Source organism: Nannospalax galili, unplaced genomic scaffold (assembly GCF_000622305.1).
Source record: "Nannospalax galili isolate Female #2095 unplaced genomic scaffold, S.galili_v1.0 scaffold311, whole genome shotgun sequence".
Taxonomy (NCBI): Eukaryota; Metazoa; Chordata; class Mammalia; order Rodentia; family Spalacidae; genus Nannospalax; species Nannospalax galili.
Genome location: NW_008330298.1, coordinates 1,183,798 through 1,194,262, shown reverse-complemented (window position 1 = coordinate 1,194,262; position 10,465 = coordinate 1,183,798). Strand labels below are relative to the sequence as shown.

At 40.3% G+C, this 10,465-nt stretch overlaps 1 pseudogene; it reads right to left on the bottom strand.

Moving 5' to 3' along the window:
* Positions 1–653: 653 nt before the first annotated feature.
* On the bottom strand, positions 654–4,369 carry LOC103743025 (annotated as a pseudogene).
* Positions 4,370–10,465: the final 6,096 nt, after the last annotated feature.

The window sequence follows — 10,465 nt, the reverse complement described above, 5'->3', positions numbered from 1 at the left end:
ATTTCTTGGAATATATTTAATATTATAATTACATTGATATCATCTATTTTATTATAGTATGGAGAAAAAGAGCAAGGTCTTTTTACCAGAGTTTAAAAGATTCAAGCCACACAAGAAAACTGAAAAATAACCTCTATAAATATGTTCTTTTAGAAAAGCAACAAGACACTAGAATATTCAACATTTTCAGAGCTTTCAAGTACCCAAAAGTTAGCAAACACATGAAGATAATTTATGAAAAACACCCGAAACTTGGGTAAGAAAATCATGTTTAGTCTTTTTGCTTAACCAGTTCCTACCTCTTTCTTTGCAGCATCTCTACAGCAGCCTTAAAATTCAGAAGCCTCATACAGTTGGTATGATGATCAATGACGGAACTCTTCAAAATTCTAATTCTCAGACCAAAGTGTTGAGATTATTTTACCTGCTTTCCAACTTCCCAGGAAACACCCACTCCATATACAATATGGTTAGTAGAACAAATTCATTGTGCAGAAATATCCGTTCAAGGTTTTCTTGGATTTGTACTTGGTAAGCTTGAAACATTAGGAGTTCTGTTCATACCCAAGAGGAATCACTTGGCAACATTGTTCTAGAATTAAGCCTGCTGATGTACCTGCCATGAAACATGGACCAAGAGTTCCACTTAGCATCTACAACTCTTCTGAGTTCTGTTGAGAGGGCTCAAACTTCATCTTTTTAGAGGGTGGCACTGTGGGAGACAGGCTTGAGCCTAGGGTGAAAGTCTTATAGACAGTCATACAGCAGGCCAGAGGCAACGGCCAGACCGCTGGAGCCACAAGGAACGCCTTGTGACATTTGCTCCCACTGGCAAATCATGAGACTGATGCCTAGAGCTTGCCACTCAGTAATCACCACCCTTGGAATTCCAAATTGCAACACTTAGATATTGCAACAGTCAGGGTCACGTGGTTTTCAGGAATCCAGGCTGTGTAATCTGAAACTCGGTATGCTAATGAGGCATCCTACCCACTATTCTTTGGTAGGATGTTAAGTCTGTTATGCTAATAGGATGCTAAGTCTATTATGCTAATAAGGTATCCTACTTGCTGTATTGTGATAGGACGCTAAACCTGTTATGCTAATAAGGTATCCTACTTGCCATGTTGTGATTGGACCACTACCCCTATATAAGCTTATGCCTTCCTGCAATAAACCAGACCTGTGTCACTGAACCTGGTCTCCTGTGTCTGAATGTGGCTCCGCTGACACAGTCTCCTCACCAGCCCTGGGGTCTGGGACCAGGCAGAAGCAGCAATGACAGGAGGCAGCACAGGGCAAGCAGAAGAGCTGCCTCAGCCCAGGGCGAGCAGAGGAGCAGCCTCGAAGCACGTGAGAATGAAGGAGTGGCACCCACGAGAACAGAGGAGCGGCCACTGCTGGTGGTGACCGCATGGCGCTACTTCCAAATCCCAAGAGATAGACTACATCTCTGCCACCAGCACTGACTCTGCCGATGGCTGCTTTTCTGCTTTTTCTGAGCTGTTCATCGAGTTTTCCATTGAAGAATGTGAGTTCTTCTCAACAGAAGCATTCTCAGCTACACTGTGCTCTTTCCCATCACCCTGCACTTCATTGTTTTGGCTTCAGTGCCATCACTGGGGGCACCTGCATTGGGCTCTGGGGCATGGCTAGAGCTGCTGATGTTCTCCTGTTTTGCTGGGGGAGGTGTCTACTATGGAACTCTGGTTGCTGTTATCATCCTGCATGTCCATCAACCCTGGCGAAGAGCTGTTCTCAGGAGTGGTCACCTCCGAGTCAGACTTCTCGTCCTTGCCTTTCTTATTCTTGCTTTTGTCATCAACTTTTGGCTCTGTTACAAGGATGCACTTGTGGATTCTTAGGCACCTGTCATCATCAGTCACCCAACCCATTTCTCCCATTTTCACACTTTCTCCATAGCCACCTTGACTCTCTTGTTATCATCTTTGGCCCAGCTCCTGGTCTCAGCTTGAACTGATCTGGATCTGCCAGATGTCAGGGGCAGGGAGCAAGAGAGAGGCTGAGGAGCATACCCGAAGGTTCTACCACCCCTCGGAAAGGCACCCTCACATACACACACACACACACACACACGCACCCCGAGACATCTTTAATTAAATGACATCTTGTATGAAGTGGACCCAACAGACATCTACAGAATATTCCACCAAAACACCAAAGATTACACTTTTTACTCCACAACACATGCAAGTTTTTCTAAAATTGGCCACATTCTGGGACACAAAATAAATCTTAACAAACACACACAAAAAAAGGAAATAATTCCATGGCTTCTATCAGACCACAGTACAATAAAGCTTATAATCCACAGCAAAAGCAGCTCTAGTAAACACATGAACTCATGGAGATTAAACAACATACTCCTGAATCATGAATGAGTCAAAGAAGAAATTAAGAAAGAACTAAAAATATTCCTGGAACTAAATGAAAATGAGAATACAACCCAACAGAATCTCTGGGACACTTTAAAAGCAGTCCTAGGAAGGAAGTTTATACCTCTTAGGACCTACATTAAAAAATCAGAAAGAGCATATTTAGATGACTTAGCATTACAACTCAAGAATATAAAAAGGTAAGAACAAACCAACCTCAAACCTAGTAGATGAGAAGAAATAACAAAATCAGAGCAGAAATTAATGAAATAGAAATAAAGAATATAATACAAAAAACCCTAATAATCTAAGAGCTGCTTTAATGAAATGTTAAGCAAGATATCAGATTCTTAACCCAGTGAACCAAAAGAAAGAGCAAATCCAAATCAACAAAATCAGAGACAAAAAGCAAAACATCACAAAAGACACCAAAACAAAAAAAAACAAACAATCCAGAACAATCTGTACTCCATTAAGTTTGAAAAACTAAAAGAATGAATGAATTTCTAAAATCCTGGAAACAACCATAGTTAAACCAAGAATAGATCAACATCTTAAACAGACCTGTAACAAATAAGGAAATTGCAACAGTCCATACAAAGCTTCCTGACTAACAAAAACCCAGGCCCAGATGGATTCACAAAAGAATTCTACCAGACATTCAAAGAAGCTCTACAGTCAATACGCTTAAATTATTCAAAAAGATATAAACAGAGGGAGAACTCCCAAATGCTTTCTACGAAGCCAGTATCACTCTAATACCAAAGTGGGTAAAAACACAACAAAAAAAGAAAACTAAAGACTCATATCCTTAATGAACATAGATGCAAAGATACTCAACAAAATGCTGGCAAACCACATACAGACACACATAAAAAAGATCTCAAATTCCAGCCTTACAAATGAAATTTCTTGTTTTATGGTAAATAATGATCCTTATATTATAGATAAGCATCTTTGTACCACTCATCAAAGATGCTTCTTTTTGCAACAGATGGAGGCTACTGCAGAATTTCATATCTGGTCAGACACAGAGAACATGTGTCTGAGAGATGTCAAGTACTAGCCAACAAATCTACAGTTGAATCTCTAAGGCTCATGGAATATAGTAGAACAAGGGGTAGAGAGAAAACTAATGCATTCCTTAACACTCACCTGTAAATCTTCCTTATACAACAGAGTGCTATGCACAGAGAAGGCTACAATTGGCCAAATTTCAAAGAATAAGAGACTGAAGAGTGTAGGATAGGATTACTATATGGAACCTCAGGATCTTTGTAGAAGAGGGGCAGAAAGATTGTAAAAGCCAGGGCTGGTTCATGAACACAGGGAAGCAGAGGCTTTCAGGGAAGTGGAATTTTGCACATGTGAACTTGTGGCAATGGTGACATTGAACAAAGGTCCATGCCAATTCAATTAAACAAGGGCCCAAATGGGAAGAGAGAAATGGGTGGTGGGCTGGCAATAGACTGAGAACTATTGGAGACTGATTGCTACTGGTTCAGAGAGTATGCCTTACATATTATCTCTAGATTGGCTGACTACACTCCAGTGGATGAATTTACACTGAAGGCCATTCAGGTACAAATGCCTGAATGGATAGGACTTAACATGTATGGTGGAATACATGAGGTCTGGTGGGGGCATAGGAGAGGCATGGATGGGAGAGGTGTTCTAAATTTAAGAACTGTTGTATGAAATTACAAAAGCACAATAAAAATATTTTTTAAAAAGTTAATAATAAAAATGTGTAACAAAGTTGTAAAGCTAAATTATCTTCTGGGAGGTCTGCTCTATGCTTGATCTTGGCTCCCAAGCCCCAGGCTGTAAGGAGAGCTGCAACCTTCTCCACCAATGCTGTCCTTACAACTAAATGACAAAACCAACATAATTCAGGTTTCCATACAGAATTCATGATGTCCAGAAGAGGGTTACTTACAAAGACATGCACCCATGGGCTTTTTTCCCTGCATCTCGGATGAACTTTTCAGATCAGTGGCAACCAGAGGGCCAGAAAAGATGGTGAATTTTGTACCATTTCCCCAGCTTCCCCTGTTGTCTGTCCTTAGACCCTCTCCCTCATGCAATTGAAGCTGACCAATTGGGTGGGAGGGGTGACTCTCTCTCTGTCTATGGAGTCTTTTAGGGTTCAGACATCTAGCTGTTGATAGTTCTTTTAGAGGACACCCGTATCTAACTCTCCACCCCTTCCTCCAGCTCTTACAATATTTTCCGCCATTCTTTTTCTCTTGCAAGGCCCTGAGCCTTGGTGCAGGTGACAGATGCAGGATGATTTTTCTTTTATTGTGGTGAGATATTGAACTCTTGGGCCTTCTCATCATTTGTTCTCAAGATGTGTCTGTTAATCCATGTCATAAAGACAAATGAAAAGAAGCAGGAACATCTAAACAAACATGGGTGTAAATACAAATGCTTAGAAGATACTTTGGCAGGTGTATCATATTTATCAAATAAAATACTTTCAGCAGCTTCCCCACTGCCTTCCATGACATAGGAGGTTGAGCCGGTCTACAGTATCAGATGTATGTTCCACCCCTAGGAGTGCACTTTATCCAATTAGAAATTTGTCAGTTGTATGCATGTTAGTTGAGCCATTATTGCACCAACAAGCATTGCTTTGCATGACAATAGTGGGCAGCACATGGAGTCCATCATTGAGCAAAATTATAGGGGATCTTTCTCCCCCAACCATCTGTACAGCACCTTTGGCACTATGAAAGCCATCCATCCAGTGGCAGTGAGTTTCCAGCTTAGTCTCAGATCTGTCTCTCCCTCTCCCATGCTCACATCATGCAGTGTCTTCAGCAACATGGCCTTACTGACTTTTCCTGGTGTACAGTCAACATTAGTGGCAACAGCCTTGGTTAATTTGAGGCCCTCTAGGAGCTCTCTGGCCTATAGTTCATAGGGGGGCAACCCACCTCGGTGTTGCAATTTTAATTTAACAATTGTACATTTTTGGGAGCCTTTGTTTTTATTTTCATAGAGGATTAGGATGTTGTAGTCCTTTCCCAACCATTCTTGTGAGTATCATTTGTGTCTTACCCAACCATAATGCTCCTAAGACTTTTACAGCTATAGCTGGCCTTTCTGGAGGACACCCTGGCAGAAAAGACTGCCTCCATCACTAGCATAACCCCTTTCGCACAAAAGAAACATATCTTGTTTAATCTTTGGGTACCCTTAACCTCCCCAAGACAGTTTTTAACCTCTGTATGTCTTTTGTGAACTGATCCTCAGGTTTTAAAGCCCTCCAGAAATTCCTTAGTACAAAATTTGTTTTTTGTCAATTTTTTCTTCAGGAACTTGGGCTCGACATAAATATAAATCTGCCTTTGAGTAACCCAAATGGACTCTTTCTTTCTTTGTCTCTTTTCCTTCCTTCCTTTTTCTTTCTTTCTCTTTCTTTCTTTCTTTCTTTCTTTCTTTCTTTCTTTCTTTCTCTCTTTCCTTCCTTCTTTCTTTTCTTTCTTCTTTCTTTCTTTCTTTTTCTTTCTTTCTTTCTTTTTTTCCTTCTTTCTTATATCACTTGTAGGTTGTTCTATTATTTTACAGATACGTTTCACACACTGGTTTGAGTCACTTAGATTTGCCAAAGTCTCTATTACTTTACAAAGATCCTGGCCCATTAAAGAACTTAGCAAAACTATTAAAGCTCCTTACCATTCCCAAGGTCTCTGTTGAATTAAGCTTTTCTTCAAATCTCTGGTAAACACAGTCCTATCTGGTCCAGTGAACTGGGCATCATATATTGTTTTCCTTATACCTATTTCTCTCAGTAATGCCTGTCTCTCTTCTATGGTCCTCCAGCACCTGATAACCATGGGAGCCTCCACTGGTGATGACCAAGCATCTAATACCTCATAGAAACCATTCTGTTAGGGACTGCTCCCCCCCTATATTGGCCTAGGTTAAACAGCCTATGTCTCAAGGATGGCCAAATAGTTACATAACTCAGTTGTAATACTTCTGAAGGACTTAAACTAATATAATTTGCTCACATGTCCCATATCCTCATGAGCCATGTGGTAAGAGGTTCCTTCATTCTTGTTTGAAAGACTTCTAGTTCCACCAGCTCCAGTGTGGAGTATTTTTTGCTGTCTAGAGTTCCTTGCATCAGATCATGGTTAGGGCTTTTATCTGCATGTTGAAACATGAATTTTTCCTGTCTTTGTATTAAAGGTTGAATCTGAGGGGCATCTTTAGCTATTTCTATTTCTAGGTCATTCCCTTTCTTATTACTATCTGTCCTTTTCCATGGGTTCCTTGACTTCTAGTTCCAGGCTTAGCCTTGTATCATGGATCTAATTTGGGTTCTCTTTCCTCTTTGGTCCCCTAGCCTTAAGCAAGTTAAAATTTCCTGTGCCCTTTCTCAAGCAGTTTACTTGCAAGTTCTGAGGCTAATACTGAATTCACCAGAACTCCTTTCTAGTGTTTTCAAGTCTCTGCCTCCGACAAGTCTTTTATTATGCAAAGAGGTGGCCAGGATGCTTCAGCTGCTGCTTTTTTCCCTTTTTGATCCCCATTCTGTTTCTATGGCTCGTAAAATTTTTTCTAGACCTTTCACAGTCCTCAAAGAATTTTGATACACCCACAATTATGACCCCTAAAATTCAAGAAACTGCACAATTTTACACCATTTAAAAGATGGCAGCCACCTGGGGATTCATTCCCCACCCCACCCCCCCGTTGAACTCATTCACATAAGCAGCCTCATTTAGTTGCATATCTCACTATTCATTGCATAATCAATGTGACTGTTGCTAACCTCAGTAAGCTTATGGGGATTGCCCACACTCTCCCCTTCCCAACTTTGCTTCAGCCTTTCTCCGTATCAGAAACAGTATCATTGCTCTTCCCAAATTCCTCCAGTGTGTAGTATCCTGTATCCAGCTGAACTGTGCCAGTTGTAAAGCCAAAATCTCTTCTGGGAAACCCTCACTGCACTCAACTCCCAGGCTCCATGCTGTGAGGCAAGCTGCGACCTTCTTCCCCCACCTTATACTTACAATTGACCAACAAAACCGCCACAGTGTATTCAGGTTTTCACACAGAGTTTATGATGTCTGGAAGAGGGTTACTTACAGAGACATGCACCTGTGGGCTTTTTCAGTACATTTCGGCTGAGCTTTTCAGATTGGCAGCTGCCAGAATGCCAGCCAAAGTGGAGAACTTCGTGACTTCGTGCCACTTCCCTGGATTCCCCTGTGTTTGTCCTTAGACCTTATCCCTGAAGCAATTGAAGCTGACCGACTGGGTGGAAGGGCTCTCTCTCTCTCTCTCTCTCTCTCTCTCTCTCTCTCTCTGGAGTCTCTTAGGGTTCAGACACCCAGTTGCTAGTTCTTTTGGAGGACACACCTATCCAACAAAAGTGATAAAGAAATATAAGTACCTATCATGCATTTGGTATCTTCACGTTTAAACACTGATATCCTAGACTTTTTGGTCATCCACTTTGGACTCTGTTACTAAGTGACCTTCCACAATGAGGCAGCTTAAAGTAAAAAAAAAATTGCTGCTTCCAGTAATGGCCTTTGCAGTTTCAAATCCTCTATGTCTGTGTCCCTGGAACACTGATAGGATATATTAATGAAAGCAAGTAGAAAAAAATTAAGAAAATCTTGACCCCTTGAATGATTATCAGTGTAACAAGCCCAAGCCAAAGAGTGAATATGGAACAAAATTTTTATGCCTGTAGCTGATTTGCTAGTGGTCACAGGGTAGTTGCTTTTGGAATAGAGAACTATATTTTTTAGTCTGTGTCCCTGGAACACTGATAGGATATATTAATGAAAGCAAGTAGAAAAAAATTAAGAAAATCTTGACCCCTTGAATGATTATCAGTGTAACAAGCCCAAGCCAAAGAGTGAATATGGAACAAAATTTTTATGCCTGTAGCTGATTTGCTAGTGGTCACAGGGTAGTTGCTTTTGGAATAGAGAACTACATTTTTTACATTTATTGTGGTGTATGTGTGTGTGTGTGTGTGTATGTGTGTGTGTGTGCGCATGCTTGCCACGGTGCACTATTGGAGGTCCAGGGGAACTTTAGGATGTTAGTTTTCTTCTTTTACTATGGGGGTTTCGACAATAGAACTAAGGAACTCAGGCTTGGTGCCAAGTACCTTTACCCACTGCTCCAACCTACCATCCCCTAGAGGACTACTTACTGAAGAAAAAAGACATAACATAAAAAGAATTATTTGAAAGTTGATTATGATTCAGTGATACTTAATACATAATATTCCAGCTAAAACCTGTATACACCTCTAAACAATTCCTCATTCTAATAAAAAACCTCAGAGTCATTAAGTACATATATCCCCAGTACCTTTTCCACCTCACCCTTCACAGGCCTACAGTCAACTTCTATCTCCATGGATCTTTATGTCCTAGTCATTTCAAATAAATTAAATCATGTTATATGTGATTATTTTTATTTGGCATATTTGACTTAAATGTAATTATGTATTTTTCAAATAGAATTAATATTGCTGATTGTGTTCCCCTTCTTCTCCCCTATATCTTGTTCCCCCTTATTTATTTCAGTACTCCCTCGTGGACTCCCGTTGTTTTCAGTCACTTGGATCCAAATGCCTTTGATCTTTCTTCAACACCTATTTTTCCCTCTGATTAGCTCTTTTTGAGTTTTATAGCCTATATCTATATTCTCCCCCATCAACGTATAGCACATGCTCATTATAAGCAGAGTCCACATATGTGAAATAACATGTGGTATTTTTTTTTTTGAGACTGGGTCACCTCACTTAATACAATGCTTTCCTGTTAATTTCATGAAATCAATTTCTTTACAACAGGGTTAAGTTTCATTGTGTACCTATACCACATTTTAATCGTTCATTCTTCTTTTAATGGGCAGTTAGGCTAGTTCCATTTCCTTAATTGTGAACACAGTAACCATAAACAGGGATGTACAGCTATCTGTTTGGTAGGATACAGAATATAGAGTGACATAGCTGGTCATATGGTAGTTCTATTTTTATTTTTTTGTGCAATTTCCATGACTGTATTTGTTTATACCCCCCCAAGCAGTGAAAAAGGTTTTCCCTTTCCCTATATCCTCACCATCACTTACTGCCTTCTATTTTTTTTTTTATTTTTTGATGGTAGTTCTTCAGACTCAGGTGAGATGGAATCATAAAGTAGTTTTAAATGATATTTCCCCAATGATTAAGGATGTCGAACACTTAACAAACTATTTATTGGCCATTTTTTTCTTTTGAGAATTGCCAGCATACATATAGGTACACATAGTGCCCCATTAAATTTTCTCCTTCCTGCTCTCAGTTTGACCCACCCTCACTTTTTTCAGGGTCTCTTGCTCAGGGTGCTAGCAGACAAACCACATAACATTTTTATTTGAATTTTTCATTTTATATGTTGTGTAGGGAGGGGGAAAATGGAGAAACTTACAAAGAAACCAACACCGGACACCTGCCTCCCAGCTCTGCGCCTCTCGGCCTGCTGTTCCAGATGGCTTCTGCGATCAGCCACAGACTCTGTTAACTTTCACCCACACATCTTGGGCCAGCAGGCTCGCCCCAGGTCAGTAAATACCCCCTCTCACATCCACACCAGGGACTCGGGGCCATCTGTCTCTCCAGGCCTTCCTGTGCTCCAATTGCTTCCTTCCCAAGATGGTACCCAGGATCCCCTCCCTCTGTGGCTAACTCTCCGCAGTCAGCTCTCTTCAGCAGGCTCTGCCCCTTGGAGGAACCAGGCCCCTGGGACACACACAAGTACACAAATAATTAAATGTAAAAAAATTTTTAACCTCAAGGAAGAAATATTTTTCACAAATAAAGTATTCTCAAAACAAACTTTGAAGTGTTACAGAAAAATGAGAAGATATATAATTTAGTTTAGCTTTGTAAATATTTTATTTTAAAACAGTTTGTTCCCTGATTTGGTAATGCATGATTTATCATAGAGTTATGTTCATTTATACCTTATTCACACATTTAAACCTCAAGGAAAGTTCTGTGTAATATGGATTTCAATTAAAAATTGAAAATTTCAAATATGAGT